Below are 17,027 nucleotides of genomic sequence, written 5' to 3'. Positions count from 1 at the left end.
CACTTGCCAATTTATAGGAGGTGTTAAAACAAATACAAAATGAGCATGGGGCTGCACCAGCCTTGGATTTGGGGATGAAATTAATGTGTAATTTTGACGCAGTTTCCTCAATAATACTCAGTAATATTAAAGGGGAAGCGGTAGCACTGGCAATACGCCAGCGTCTCCGGGAAACTCCACACCAGGAACAAGAGAGACAGCTACCAAGAATTATTTCCGATACCTATACTAGTATAGGGTGGGATAGTTTGGGAGCCAAGCCAAAGAAATTGGAGTTACAAGGTACCCCCCATAAGGAGGGTACAAAGCAGGCACAAGAGGGCCCTAAGAAGCGCTGGGACAAACAAAAAGACTTCAAAGATAACAGAAATAAGAGAACTGATTCTCCACACCCAGAGAACTCTGAAAGGAGATACAATCTCAGAAATAGGGAGAATATCAAAAATCCTGACAGATATACTGATTGACGTCCCTCTCGTTCCTTTCAGGACGCATTGGATAGATGTAGTGAGAGAGGGGTCTGTCCAGATCAGCATCCTGAATACATGAATCAAAAGAAAGACTTGCCGCAGTCTACCATAAAAAAAGACAAAAAGACTCCTCAGCAAAAGCCACAGTTTAAAAAGAAAAAGGGGGCAGCACTGACAGCTAAAAATGCCAGTACACTTGAGAACACTGTTGAGGAACAATTCGTGGGCAGTGACTCTGTTAGACAGCACAGCAGAGGTCACGATATGTCTCCAGAGTCTGAAAGATCATCTGGATGCGACAGCAACTAGTGATTTTATCGCAGTTGAAACTGCAGACAGCCGCGTTCTCCCACCCAACAGGGTTTTTGACTTAAAAATTCAGATAGAAGGAGACTTGGATCGCACCATTAGTGTGATATTCTGGGACGAACTTACTAGTGATATCCTATTGGCCGAAAGAAACTGGCCACCTGAGCACATCCGTAAGCTCCTGCATGGGGAAGATGTCATTTTGCCTTGTTTCTCCGATCTTGTTCCGGATGCAGAAAAAAAAGCCTATGCTGTTGAATGGGCTTTAGCGCAGGCACCTGCATTATACCACAATCATGTAGGTTGGAACAAGGAGTCTCCTTGTCATGTTATTCCCATTAGGTGTACACCCCAACCGATGCCACAATATCCTGTCAAACATGAAGCGAAAGCTCCGGTGAGGGAAATACTCACCCAGCTTGAGTACCAGGGAGTAATTGAGCCCTGCACATCTGCAATGAATAACCCGTTATTCCCCGTTGCAAAGCCGGACCATTCATACAGAATAGTCATTAATTATAGACATTTAAATAGTCATACACACACATATGCTATATAAAACTCACATAGCACAGCACTAATAAACAATATAGTGCGTAAAAAATATAAAACAACATTAGACATATCTAATGGCTTTTTCTGCCAGAACTTAGCACACGAAAGTCGGGACCTGAGTGCATTTTCATTTGGCTTTCAGAAACGCTTTTGTCATTTACCTCAAGGCTATAAAAACAGCCCGGGGCTATTTTCAGCCCATGTAACATCAATATTACATAATATTGATTCTGAGGCGTTATCCTTTGTGGATGACATATATCTCACAGACGACGACCTTGACATTCATCTTGCAAGGGTCGATTGGATCATTTTGGGATTTGCAGACCTTGGTTACAAATTCAACTTTAAAAAGAGCAAAATTGCCTTTCTCTGTACTATTCCTGGGATATGAGCTCTCAAATGAGGGAAAGAGACTGGCCCGCACTTTCTAGAAAAATTTACTCAACTGCACCCTCCCAACACACTAAAGAAACTGCAGTCACTACTATGTTTCTTTAATTTTGTCAGAACATACATTCCAGATTATTCACAACGTATCAAGCCACTTTATGACTAGGTCCAGCCCAATTTTTCCAGCAGACACTGGACAGTTGAACACACACACATCCTTAGGGAAATGCAGCAGGACATGCTAGAAGCTAGACACTTACACACATGTAATAATAAAACAAATTTGGTCATCAGAATAATTCCTGGTGCCATTGGATTTACCTATGTCACCTTCAATGAGGGTGACACGGTACCCATAGCATATAAATCTCATTTATACTCTAATGCAGAACAGCGTTTTGCACCTACAGAAAAGATTCTGGTGGCACTTCAGATGGCCGTCATAAAGGAGAGGTCACTTGCCCAGGGGAAACGTATTATTGTTGTCTCCCCGGTGCCGGCCTTAGAGGCTGTCACCAAAGCAAGTGTTCCTAATGCTAAAGCATTGCATCCACATTGGATTCAATGGGCAACGTCTCTGACCGCCGCTGATGTCGATTAGATTTTCGATCCAAAACTTCAGACACAAGAGTTTCTCCAGTATGAACAAGAGTACCCCGCTCCTCTAAATATCTTGCCACTAGACAGATACCATACTGTTGTATACACTGATTTTTCGGCACAACAGGCAGTAGGTACTAAACATCAATACTCAGCAGCTTGTGCAGCCGCGACCGGTGTGATGGAAGATGGAGACTTCCACCCTCACAATACCTACACGCAGACGCTAGGGGACTTGCACATCCCAGTTGGCTGAACTTAAAGCTCTTATACTAGTGCTCGAACATACTGAGCCAGGATGCCTGACTTTAATAGTCTGTGACTCATACTACTGCGTTCAGTCATACAATGATTATCTCAATCATTGGAAGCTGAACAGGTTTAGAGATTCTAAAGGGAACACCATTAAGCACAAAATATTGTGTTCGTGGGTGGCTGATTTTAAGGACAGGCTACCATGCGTCCATGTAGTACATACATTGGGCCACCAGCGTGTAGGAATACACGTTACTGGCAATACATTGGCTGACAAAGTGGCCAAAGCAGCAATAGCTATGGCTTCTGTGGCTGCAGTGACTCATTCATAAACGAGATTGGATAATGAAATGCTGACTGCCGTGAAAGCTTCGGCTGCCGGCAAGCCCCTTCCAAAGGGATACCCTACAAAGTATACTTAACATATCAGTGCACAGAATGTTGCTTACGCAACAATTACTGGGGTTGGAGATTGAGTGATCCCCAATGAAGACCAGAGATTAGATCTAGTAAAAGCAACGCATGAGGGTGTTGCTTCTGCACATGATGGTATATCGGCCACGATAACACTCTTACAGAAACGCTTCTGGTGGCCTAGTCTATGCAGACGAACAAAGCAGAATGTCCTTTGCTGTGACATTTGCCAGCAGATAAAGGGCTCTAATATCAAACGCCCACCGCAGACATCCCTCTTAGTGTCCAATAGGCCACTACAGTGTGTGTACCTGGACCACTGTGGTCCCTTACAGCCTGATGGTGCATACAAATATGTTCTAGTCACTGTAGATTCTTGTTCTAGATTCCTGTGGGTATGGCCACAGCGGTCAGCTGACGCTCGGACTGTCATAAAAGACTTGTTGATATTTATCTGCACATATGCGATTGCAGCATTCCACTCGGACCAGGGCCCTGCGTTTGCCTCTAAGGCATTCAGGGTCACCATGGAAACCATGGGTGTTGAACTCCATTACTCTTCACCATACCATCCCGAGGGAAATTTGGTTGTGGAGAGGCGGAATCGTGATCTAAAGCAGTCCTTAACAGTTTGAGTATTAGGTTTGGGCCGCAGTTGGTTACATCACCTATATGGGGTCCATAGAGCACTGAATAATCTGCCAAGACTGTCCTTGGGGGGATGCACTCCTTATGAGGTTCTCTTTGGGATACCTGTGTATGTCCCAGATCTTGATGCCTCTGGTATGGTGGCAGCAGAAACACCATTTGACACAAATGAACGTCTCACTGTCTTACAGGAGCCTCAGCAATTTCGTGATGATAAATCAACTAACAGTGCTGCCACCTTAGGAATAAGGGCTTTAGCTAAAACTTCGACTGGCTGGATTCCTGAAGTTGGGGATCTGGTTTGTGAGAAGATAGCTGTGAAGAAGGGATTTGGTCCATCATACAGAGCACCTGTGCCGGTCTTGGGAATTCAAGGTACCAGGACTGTCATCTTACCACCACTGCCTGGTTCCCGAACAAACAGATTAATTTCCATTGATGAAATCAAACTACACCATGTGACTGATCCTTCACAGTAGACCAAGAGGTTCCTTGGTTGGTTCCAGATCCCCTCTCACTACCCAAAAGGACATACAGCTACATAGTAGGAAGAACAACACTACTACGGAATATGCAACAATGTCCAATGCTGTTCCAGACACCTCCTCGACCATGGGGAGGGCGGAAAATGAACTTTTGCTAGTTCCAGTCACCACTTCGATGACCACTCCAGTCCACGTTTTGGCTGTTTTTTACACAAACACCTCACAGACTGTTCACACTGTCTATCAAGAGCCTCCATGTGAAGTGGACCAAAGTACAGATAATGCACCAGCTCCCGTGTTTGCAGAGACTGCCTCTGGCTATTTCATTGACATTGATGACTTTTCTTCAGACTCATCCACTACTGTGATTGACAATGTTTCAACAAGAAGAAAGCTGTATCAATGGCTTAAAAAGAACTATTTGAAATACCCGTGGTTCTGTTTGAGATTTTCAGCATTATTTTTATGGATTGGTTTTGTGACTGTTTTCTTTTTGCTCATAAATGGTCACTATATTCCTGATCGCTCCTCTGTTGAGCCTGTTGATGAAGTTTTAACTCCATATCGTTCCTCACATAAGGTCCGAAGAGACTTGTACCCTGTAAATGTTACAGCAATACCGATTTCTGATGGAATGGTGTGGGACAAAGTTCCCTTTCATGTATACGGGCCTACAGAGATTAATCAAATACCATTTGTGTTCAAAATATCTATGTCAGATGTAATTACACCTGATGTTGTCTCTGATGACTGGGATGTCCAAGCAGTTGATTCTATGCTAACTGAAATGAAGGACTATTCCGCTTTTGAAAGTGATGATGTATATGAACATACAATGAACTATGGGGAAATGTTCTGCCATAACAACTGGGGACATTACTACCTACACTGTCCCACTAGGCACAGACCAGTATTAAACTACACACAGTGTGAACACTGTTCAACACCACCAGTGGGGAGCACAATATACTATAGTGATCAATTTACATATTTTTCTGGGCATGACATAAAAAATGCAGAGTCATATTATTTTAAATTACCTCCAGCACAAATTAGGAACATTTTGCTCCTAAATGATACTATTCAGCAGATGTCATGTCTGGGGTTAGCAAAAATTATAGACATGAACACGCCCAGTATCCCCACTCCGGCAAGGTTTAAAGATTGGCAATATTTCCTTAATACCACAGAGGAAAGGCTAGAAGCAGTGGTTAAGGCTGGTACCTATAATTCTTCACTTTCCAGTCCCGGTGGGTGGTTAATATGGCCCACTGACATTAATGAGTGTCAAGCACGTTTCTTGAACTCTTCAGGGTTTTTTTCAATTAACAGGCCAGACCCTCGCTTTGCATCGGGTCAACATACAGGCATAATTACGACATACAGTGTGGGAAAATTGTGCCAGCAATGGGTACAGACTAACACGTTAGCCGCAGTTAAGAAACATCTGAACACTCTTTCTGAAGATGTAGACTTGCAGGATTTTCTGCTGGGACCTAGAAAACAGTGCTTGAAAAGGTTCCTATGTGCTATGTCAAATGAAATTTGGAAACTTTCACAGATTGAGGCTGCTGCACGTTTAAGGCAAATGGATAAAGAAAATTTAGAGAAGGCTTTAGCAGTTGTCGACAACGGCATGAACACTCTGTCCAACAGGATTTATTCACTATCAAATATAGTGTAGTCTTCTATTGATATCACTCAGACAGACTTGTCCCGGTCAAGTCATGGACAGAGACAGCTCCGTTCCATCATGCAGCTGGGTTGGACTCTACAGACGTTGAAAAATGACCCTATTCCATGGAAGTACATTCACGGGAGTGAATTCTTCACTGCTTTAAATTTTTCAAGAGAACAACAGACAATGGCTAAAAGGGAGGCTAGTTTCACCATGCTTCACATAGAAAAACTAGATAAGTTGCCCTTCATGGTAGCAGAGAGTTCTTCAACTATCTGGCTCTTACATGGCATAAATAATTTACCCATTTCGACCTTTAGTTTCTCAAGCTGCCTACACCATCTTGCAGTGGAAAGGTACTAGCAACTAGGAGATAGCTATATTAAGGAAGAGTGGGAGTTGCCCTTTGATTATAAATGTCTGAACGGTGAAACAGAGGTTTTTCTTAGCTGAAGCGAATGTGAGACTGCTGTTAGTCATTCGATGATATGCAAGCAGGTGTCCCTTCACGGTCTTTGCAATGCAGGGGTCCTGAACTTGGCCTGTTTGCTGAAGGGTACTTCCGTCCCTTTGATTCCCCCGGTATTTCATGTACTTTCAAATTGAAGTTATGTGGTACTGAACGATCAAAGTTGTTGTGGCATGCGACCAGGAATTGCCTACGCAATCTCGGTCTCGAAGGTCATTGCGTGTTGTGGACATGTTTTATTCCCCCCAACACGAGAGATAAAAGTATCTGACATGTGGCCCCACATAGATACTATTAGTGTGAACTATGACAAGCTGAGCAGGCTAAAAGCGCTCTTGTTTCAAAAACAGGTCGCCTTGACATCTGCAAAGGAGACATATGCTCTCCAGATTGCAAGATCATCAGCCGGGATACAATCCCTATTAAATACCAACTTCCCCAAGCACTTTGGAGAACTGGTATCCAGAATATTCAATGCTTCATGCACTACTGGGATTGACCATTTCTTTAAGGCTGTCGGGCCTGGTTTCGTGTCCATCTTCCAGACTGTCTTCGGAGTCATCCCATCGGCTATCCACTCGCTCTTTTCAAGTGTGTTTGGTGGCTTTCCAATTATTTTAGATTTGATTGGTGGACTACTACTGCTATTTCTTCTGATTCTCAGTGGTTGTTTCTTTCCAGCTACGCAGAGTAATGGAGCTGCTCCCACCAACTCCGCTGTGCCGTGAACGGCTGGTTCGGATCTTCGGTGCACCCTTGCTGGTAAAACTGGAGCCGGACTGGTCGTTGTTATTTTGGCCCCTTCTCTGGTGCGTACAACCAGTTTTCCACTGCATATGGTGCCTCTTTGAACATCTGCCTATGGTCTGTCTTGCTGTTGCACCGACATCTCCTGTGGGCCACGAACTGCTGATGTCCCTGATGAGGGTTCATACACGGTCATGCCCCTTGAGACTGAGGTTGCTCCGCGAGGCCACCTATGAGCCTTTTGTTTTGAGATCTACAATGGACGACGGCACTGCAACTGATGACTTTACACCAGAAAGTACTGCTCACTACTGCTCTGTGGATCCGTTTGTCCGCCCAGCACTCCATTTATCATCAGATGATGAATTTAAATTAACTTGCTTTGGCACGCTGTGCTTGTTGTTGTTGACATTAACATCTCTGTTAGCTGAACTGTTTGTATTCCTTTTTTAACACATTTTAAAGAATTTTTTAGCTACTTATGATGCTTTTAGCTTTTTAGTTCAGAGCAATTTAAGCGTTGGGGTTCCTGTACCTTCGTCATACCTGTTACGGCAATGGGGAAGGCATAGTGAATCCTAGTTTGGTTTAATGGGATAACAGGAGTTAGCTTAGTCTATGGCTTGCAGACTCGTGCCCCTGTCACCTTGTGTCAACACCAGAGCAGTACGCGCTCTGTTGGCGACAAAAATGCAAAAACCCAGCACTCTCAAAACAAAGTAATTTATGCATTGTGCTGATATGTTGTGGTTTAACCTTTTGCACTGCAGAGTTCAATCCTGAAAAGTTATTTTTAATATGCTTACAAATACTGTTCCTTTGCAATGTATTGCTGCAGGTTTTCAGAGTGTGTTAGGGTGTGGCCCCTTTCCAGGGCCTTCCAGAGACTTTCCCTGCAACATGCCTGGGCGTGGTTCTGGGCTGGGCCAAGACTCTCTAAAAGAGAGCCAGACCAACTCCCAGTGCTCACTATTCAGGGGTCCCGGTGCAGAGCCGCAGCTTCTTCCTGAGCTCCTGTCCAGGAGGCCTATTTGGATCTTCCTGTCTTCTGCCCTAATCCTTCATTGGTGATCATTGTTCCAGGCGGTAAGACAGTGGTTGGACTGTCCCGACACCGTTATTTAGAATTTTCATATTCTTGGTTTAAATTCTTAAATGAGTAACAGATTACTTGCGCGCTGCCATTTCTTGACATTTATATAGTAGTTTACAAATAGGCAAGACGCGCAATTTATTTCATAAAGGTTTGACTTTGTTATTCATTGCGCGCTACCATTTATTGACATTTACATGGTGGCTTAAGAATCGGCAAGACGCGCGATTCGTTTTATGGTGTTTAAACATTGTTGTTAATTGCGCGCTACTATTTCTTGACATTTAGATGATGTTTTACGAATTGGCAAGACGCACAACTCATTTCATGAGCATTTAACTTTGTTGTTCATTGCGCGCTACCATTTCTTGACATTTTACATGGTGGCTTACGAATCGGCAAAAGAAGCGCGATTCGTTTCATTGTACTTTGATCTTGTTATTTATTGTGAGCTGTTATTCCTTGACATTTACATTGTGTTTTACGAATCGGCAAGACGCGCGATTCGATTAATGATGATTTGACTTTGATCTTCATTGCTTGCTACCATTTCTTGGTATTTTACATGGTAACACTCAAATTGGCAAGACGCACAATTCTCTCCTCGAGTTTAATTCATGTTGTTTATTGTATGCTACTATTCTAAGATATTTATTATGTAATATTCGAGTTGACAAGTTATGTGATTTGTTTCCTGAATCCATATTGTGTTATTCATGGTGCACAATCCTTTTATGGTGTTTACTATAGATATATATATATATATATATATATATATATATATATATATATATATATATATCTGCAATATGCGCAATTTGTGTTGAAACATTTTAAGAGTACACAGAAGGCCAGAGTTTCTAGATGCAATATTGTATGGTCCTAGTATACATTCTCAAAACAGGATTTATATGACTGGTTTAAAATTTAGTCAGAATGTTTTTTCTGATTCTCATGTAAAGGAAAGTACTTGAATAAGAAAGTTTTCATTTAATTAATCTTGATTCCCCTACAGGTATCGGGCCATCTTGAAACTTAGTAATTTTAAACTTAACTCTTATATTGTTCATGTTTTCAGAGTGACTGAGCTTAGAATCATAGTCTAGTATTGATTTCAGGAGATATAATTTTCATATTGTGTGTTCTAACCTTTTTCTTACTACAGGTCTCCTTCCCAGCTGTTCCCTTCCTTATCCCCTCTTCCCCTCTTGAACTCTCTCAGTCTCTGTGATTTATCTATCAGAGTCTTGGAGCTGTTCAGTGGTGGACGCGTTGGGAATGTGCACAGACCCCGAGGATCTGGTGACTCTGAAAGAATAGTGAGCCCACAAATTATTATCGTCCCGGCTCGTGTAAGTTCTCAGCATGGCCACGCTAGACGAGTTAGTCAAGGCTATCACCCAGCTCCAAGCAGAGGTGGTATCGTCCAAAGAATTGACAACTAGCTTAGCAGAGAGAGTGAGTCAGTTGCAAGATAAGGCAGAGAAGAAGGAACAAAGTCCCACAGGTGTGTCTTGGCCAGGTACTTCTTCTCAGGCTTCTGGAAGTAATCCGATTTCCCTAAATGTCCCTTCTGCAATTCCTTTAGCTCCCCCAGAACATTTCTCAGGTGACCCTTTGAAAGCGCAATCTTTCCAGGTTCAAGTGGAACTACACTTTACCTGCAGACCAAATACTTTTCCCGATGCCCAGTCCAAAGTAGCTTTCTTGTTATCATATCTGTCTGGGGATGCAGCTACTTGGGCAATTCCTCTTGTGCGTAAACATAGTCCCTTGTTGTATAACTGGAGAAATTTTGTTCGTGAATTTGAGAGAGTTTTTGATCGTAGAACTGTAACACAGTCAGCAGATCCTGAATTCTTAAATTTACGCCAAGTAAATCAAGACCTAGCGTCGTATTTAGCCAACTTTAACCGGCTGGTTGCCGAGACATCCTGGCCTGAAGAAAAACAAGTGGTCTTGTTTTTACAAGGGACTTAAAGAGGAATTAAAAGATATCTTCACGCAAATCGATCCACAACCTACAGACTGTCAAGAATTAATAAATCTTGTCTTGAGACTTGATCATCGTTTAGCAGAACGTAAAGGAACGCGCAAAAAGATTGAAAAATATTCATAGCGCGTTCATGATAACAGAGACTCAAGAACTCTGAAAGAAAGAACGCCAGACCCGATGGAAATTGGAACCATCAGAAGACCTTTGACCAAAGATGAAAAGGACCTACGCAGAAAAAATGGATAATGTTTTTACTGTGGGCGAAAAGTTCATTTTGCCAAAGATTGTCCAATCAAACCAAAGAACAAGCAAGGTCCAGTTCAGAAGGTTGCGTACAATGCACCAGTCGAGTTGGAAAACTAAAACACCCGCAATGCAGAGAAGGGTTGCTCTTGGGTGTCACCGTGGACCCTTCACAATCTAGACATCTTAAACTGGAAATAAGAGTTCAGGTCAAGAAAAAGATCTATTTCAAAAAGCTCTAGTCGATTCTGGGGCTACTGGGAATTTTGTTGATGTCCAATTGGTTTGTGCATGGGGGATCCCATGTATTTAAAAGAAGACCCCAGAAATCATCCAGGCAGTCGATGGAAAACTCTTGACTGGAGGTCCGGTAACTCTTCAGACTATCCCCTTGTCGATGATTTGTGAAGATAAGATTCAAAGAAAGAAACATAAAGAGAAAATCATCTTTGACGTGATCCACCCTCCCCAATATGGGATTATCCTCGGCTTGCCATGGTTAACTCATCACAATCCGGAGATCAATTGGGCAGAACGAAAAAACTTTTTCTCATCTGCGCTATGTAATGAACAATGTCTCCAAAAGATTCAAGTACCAAAAGTTTGCAACTCTTACATAGCTACTGCCGCGGAGAAAGAAATTCAGCTGCCCAAACAGTATTCATCTTACAAAGATGTATTTGATGAGAAAGGAACAGAGACTCTACTCCCTCATAGACCTTATGACTGTCAAATTGATCTAGCCCCAGGTGTGATACTTCCCAACTGTTGTGTATATGCCCTGTCAGAACATGAAAATCAACATTTACGAAAATACCTAGATCAATTTGTGGAGAATGGCTTCATTCACCCCTCTAAGTCTCCTGCAGCTTCGCCTTTGTTTTTTGTTCCAAAAGCTAATGGAGAACTTCGAACTTGCATCGACTATAGGGGTTTGAACAAAGTCACCATCAAGAATAAATATCCTTTGCCCCTAATGCCGGTCTTATTGGAACAAGTAAAGAAAGCAAAAATCTACACAAAGCTTGACTTTCGAGGTGCTTATCATTTTGTCCGAATGAGAGAGGGCGACAAATGGAAAACAGCGTTCAAGACAACATATGGCCTTTTTGAATACACTGTCATGCCTTTAGGTCTGTGTAATGCTCCTGCAGCATTTCAATTTTTCTTGAATGACGTTCTTAGAGAGTACCTCAACATATTTGCCATAGTCTACATCAATTACATTTTGATCTACTCAGACAATGAAAATGAAAATGAACATGTCCAACATGTCAAGAAAATTCTTGCAGCCCTGCAAAAACACCATTTATATTGCAAACTAACCAAGTGTGAGTTTCATGTTACCACAGTTGAGTTTTTAGGGGTTATTCTTACCCCTCAAGGTATGGTGATGGCAGAAAAGAAAGTAAAAGCTGTGTCTGATTGGCCCACCCCAAAGACTGTTCGTGATGTACAATGTTTCCGGTGGTTTGCAAATTTTTACAGGAGGTTCATAAATCATTTCTCCCAGACAGTGGCTCCAATCACTAAGCTACTAAGACAGAAAGAAAAGTTTGAATGGTCCCCAGAAGCTGATCAAGCCTTCTCGACCTTGAAGGAAGCTTTCTCCACTGACCCAGTCTTGACTCATCCAGATGTGAATCAACCTTTCATAGTGGAAGCTGATGCTTCATATGTAGCAATAGGAGCCGTCTTATCACAACGAAATAAAGACACTGGTCAACTTCATCCTGTAGCTTATATGTCTCGGAAGTTGAACGAAGCCGAACAGAACTATGTCATTGCTGAAAAAGAGCTTCTGGCGATTTGTGATGCCATAAAAGAATGGAGACATCATTTGTTGGGTGCCAAATACACTGTTACAGTATATACTGATCATCGTAATCTTCATTTCATGAGTTCCGCCAGACTTTTGACCCCTCGGCAATTACGCTGGATGCTTTTTTTTTGCTGAATTTGATTTTGTAGTAAAGATAAAGATAAAGATAATCGCAAGGCTGACGCCTTGTCTCGTCAAGAGTCTACCACGTTGCCTGCATTTCAAGCCTCCAGAGCTATCATTGCTCCTGACAAGGTTCTATGTATCATTAAAACTGAAGATTTCTTTGAAGAAATTTGCAGCTCTTTCACTGTTGAAAAATGGCAAACGTGGGCCCAAGCAGATCCCAAAAGGTCAATCAAGCAAGGTTTACCCTTTTATGACGCTTGTTTGTTCGTACCCACTACCAAACTTCGTAAGATAGTGTTTCATTGGTTGCATGTTATACCTACGGCAGGTCACCCAGGTACTCCTAAAACTCTTGAACTGATCCAACGCTATTTTTGGTGGCCTACCCTAACAAAAGATGTAAAAGCAATGGTAAACAACTGTGAAGTTTGTGCTCGCATTAAAACAAGTCATTCATAACCAAAAGGGTTGTTACATCCACTTCGAACCCCAAGTCCTCCATGGGAGCACATTTCTTTAGACTTTATTACCGGTCTGCCAGTGGTTCAACAGCATTCAGTAATTCTGGTGGTAGTAGATAGTCTCACGAAATATGGACATTTCATCGCCTGTAAAAAATTGCCCACTTCTAATGAACTGGCAACTATTTTACTGAACAGAGTGGTTCGTTATCATGGACTGCCAAAGGTTATCCTCTCCGATCGGGGGTCACAATTTTCCACCAATATCTGGAAGACATGGTGTAAAACACTCCAAGTGACATCGACGCTATCTACTAGTCACCATCCTCAAACAGATGGTCAAACGGAGAGACTAAATCAGACTTTGAAACAATACCTACGTGCCTACGCTGAAAAGGCACTTCATTCTTGGACATCTATGCTCTGGTTAGCTGAGTTAGCTTACAATAACTCATTCCACACTTCTATTGGCGTTACACCCTTTTTTGGTTTATTTGGCTATCATCCTGACACCGTGCCCATCACAATTCCTCAAGAAAGTTCTCTTACTCCAGCTGTGTCAGAAATCATTCAGCATTTACATCAAACCCAGAAACTGATTCAACAGCATTTAGAAAAAGCCAAACAAAAATATAAAAGGCATTATGACAAGATAAATTGTGAGGTACCGCAATATCAACCAGGTGACAAAGTGTGGCTTTCCACAAAACATATAGACTTCAAGAAGAAGCACATGTTTAACCCTAAATTTATAGGTCCTTATACTGTCCTTCAGCAAATCAATCCGGTGACCTATAAACTACAATTACCCAGATCCTTACGGATTCATCCAGTGTGTCACACTTCCCTCTTGAAAAAGGCAGTCCAAAAGGTCCACCCTCATCCAGCTCCTGTTCTAGTACAAGGGGAAGAGGAATACGAAGTCAAGAAAGTGTTGGATTCTTAACTGAGAGGGCGTAATCTATGGAACTTAATCTCATGGAAAAGTTATGGTCCTGAAAGTAACTCACGGGTTTCTGCATCTGATGTTCATGCTCCAGTAATTGTGAGACGCTTTCATCATCTTAATCGAAGCAAACCAGGCCGTAGAGCGCGTCTGGGAGAGGGGAGTACTGTCAAACCCAGAGCAGTACGCGCTCTATTGTTGACAAAAATGCAAAAACCCAGCACTCTCAAAACAAAGTAATTTATGCATTGTGCTGATATGTTGTGGTTTAACCTTTTGCATTGCAGAGTCCAATCCTGAAAACATATTTTTAATATGCTTACAAATACTGTTCCTATGCAATGTATTGCTGCAGGTTTTCAGAGTGTGTTAGGGTGTGGCCCCTTTCCAGGGCCTTCCAGAGACTTTCCCTGCAACATGCCTGGGCATGGTTCTGGGCTGGGCCAAGACTCTATAAAAGAGAGCCAGCCCAACTCCCAGTGCTCACTATTCAGAGGACCCGGTGCAGAGCAGCAGCTTCTTCCTGAGCTCCTGTCCCGTAGGCCTATTTGGATCTTCCAGTCTTCTGACCTAATCCTTCGTTGGTGATCATTGTCCCAGGCGGTAAGACGGTGGTTGGACTGTCCCGACACCATTATTTAGAATTTTCATATTCTTGGTTTAAATTCTTAAATGAGTAACAGATTACTTGCGCGCTACCATTTCTTGACATTTATATGGTAGTTTACAAATAGGCAAGACGCGCGATTTATTTCATAAAGGTTTGACTTTGTTATTCATTGCGCGCTACCATTTATTGACATTTACATGGTGGCTTAAGAATCGGCAAGACGCGCAATTCGTTTTATGGTGTTTAAACATTGTTGTACATTGCGCGCTACTATTTCTTGACATTTACATGATGTTTTACGAATTGGCAAGACGCACAACTTGTTTCATGAGCATTTAACTTTGTTGTTCATTGCGCGCTACCATTTCTTGACATTTTACATGGTGGCTTAAGAATCGGCAAAAGAAGCGAGATTCGTTTCATTGTACTTTGATCTTGTTATTTAATGTGAGCTGTTATTCCTTGACATTTACATCGTGTTTTACGAATCGGCAAGACGCGTGATTCGATTAATGGTGATTTGACTTTGATATTCATTGTGTGCTACCATTTCTTGGCATTTTACATGGTAACACTCGAAATGGCAGGACGCACAATTCTCTCCTCGAGTTTAATTCATGTTGTTTATTGTATGCTACTATTCTAAGATATTTATTATGTCATATTTGAGTTGACAAGTTATATGATTTGTTTCCTGAATCCATATTCTGTTATTCATGGTGAACAATCTTATATATATATATCTGCAATATGCGCAATTTGTGTTGAAACATTTTAAGAGTACACAGAAGGCCAGAGTTTCTAGATGCAATATTGTATGGTCCTAGTATACATTCTCAAAACAGGATTTATATGACTGGTTTAAAATGTAGTCAAAATGTTTTTTCTGATTCTCTTGTAAAGGAAAGTACTTGAATAAGAAAGTTTTCATTTAATTCATCTTGATTCCCCTACAGGTATCAGGCCATCTTGAAACGTAGTAATTTTAATCTTAACTCTTAGATTGTTCATGTTTTCAGAGTGACCAGGCTTAGAATCATAGTCTAGTATTGATTTCAGGAGATATAATTTTCATATTGTGTGTTCTAACCTTTTTCTTACTACAGGTCTCCTTCCCAGCTGTTCCCTTCCTAATCCCCTCTTCCCCTCTTGAACTCTCTCAGTCTCTGTGATTTATCTATCAGAGTCTTGGAGCTGTTCAGTGGTGGACGTGTTGGGAACGTGCACAGACACCGAGGATCTGGTGACTCTGGCACCTAGTGACTTTTAACCTCCTTAGCCTGCTCTGTCTAAGCCCATTTAATTATTTAATTCATCTTAGATGGCTGCCTTCTTTATAGCTAGGCCACTTGTTATGCTTTGCATTATCAGTGCCACCGCGCTAAGGCGTCAAGATCAAGCAATAAAGACAAACAAACAGTAGGTGTTCACACTTAGGGATTTTCCCTCTCTATACTTTTGAGGGATTGTTTATAATAATTGCCGTCCCAAGCATGTCTGTTATCTATTGTTTGGGAACACACCTATGTCAGGGGTACTGGTGGATCTGTATAAGTACATCGCACTTTAGAAAGATAATCAGAGGGATTCTGACCAGAGGGCCTCCCTACCATCGCTGATACCGATGTTGCACATCGTCTTGACGCTGACCCAGTCTTCGTGTCCCTGCGGAATCTGAGATAGAGACCTCATTCCAAGGTAACAACGGTTGGGGGCTCCTCTCATGGACATGGCATTGGCAGATTAGGTTTAGCAAACCCAGCTCTCCTTTAGGTAGGAGGTTAGGCCTATCACATTAGGGTATTAGGGCATATTACATCTCGCATGTCTTTTACATGCATTGCAAGATGGTCGGGGTCTTTGTAATAATGACTCTTGTATTCACAATTCTGTTTCTTGCACTATTCATTATCCTAATCATGGCAGCCCATGCATCATATCGCAAATTGCAGTTGTGTTAAATAAAAACTATTGAAACTTTACTGCATCTTTGTCATTGGCTGTGTTTGTATGGGACATGATATATCTGTGAGAAAGGGGTAATCTCCGTTTAATCACGACACTCCCTGAGATGTCTTATTCTCGAGTCCATGCGTAAAGGCTGCCACAAATCGCCTTTTACTATTGTGTTTCTGGTGAGGTGCTGCTAGTGAGCCGATAAGGTTGGGACAAAAGTTGCGATTTGTTGTAGGATAGGCATAGTCGCCTACAAACAAAAGTAATGTAATCCTTTAACCAGCAGTCTTGCCCAGAGCAAGAGTCCAAACTACGACAACCCCACTGGGTTATGCTCACGTCACAGGCATAGCGACGGAGTCGGGTGTCATGAATGTTGGTGCTACGACACTTCGATCTCAGCGAAGTCATGCAGGATCAGCAGCTGCAGTGATGTGAGGCCTGTGTAGTGGTTGGGGTTGTTGCGCTTCTATGAGGTCCACGGCTTTGGGGGCAGGCGGCATTGCGGGTTCCATGCAGGAACGTCCTTAGCAAAGTCACACAGCGTTTTCGGCGTCGTTTCACAGGATTTCCCCAGAAACTCACTTCCAGGGGCCCAGGAACTAGAATGGAACCCTCTGGCAAGCTAGAGTCCACAGCATGTAGGCTTAAAACTGGATGGTGAAGCCTTTGCTGTCCCTGAGGCTTCAAAACAGGAAGCAAGCTCTACTCCAGACCATTGGAGATGCCTCTCAAGTAGGAATGCACA

Source organism: Pleurodeles waltl, chromosome 4_2 (assembly GCF_031143425.1).
Source record: "Pleurodeles waltl isolate 20211129_DDA chromosome 4_2, aPleWal1.hap1.20221129, whole genome shotgun sequence".
NCBI classification, from domain to species: Eukaryota; Metazoa; Chordata; class Amphibia; order Caudata; family Salamandridae; genus Pleurodeles; species Pleurodeles waltl.
This window is presented reverse-complemented; position numbering follows the sequence as displayed.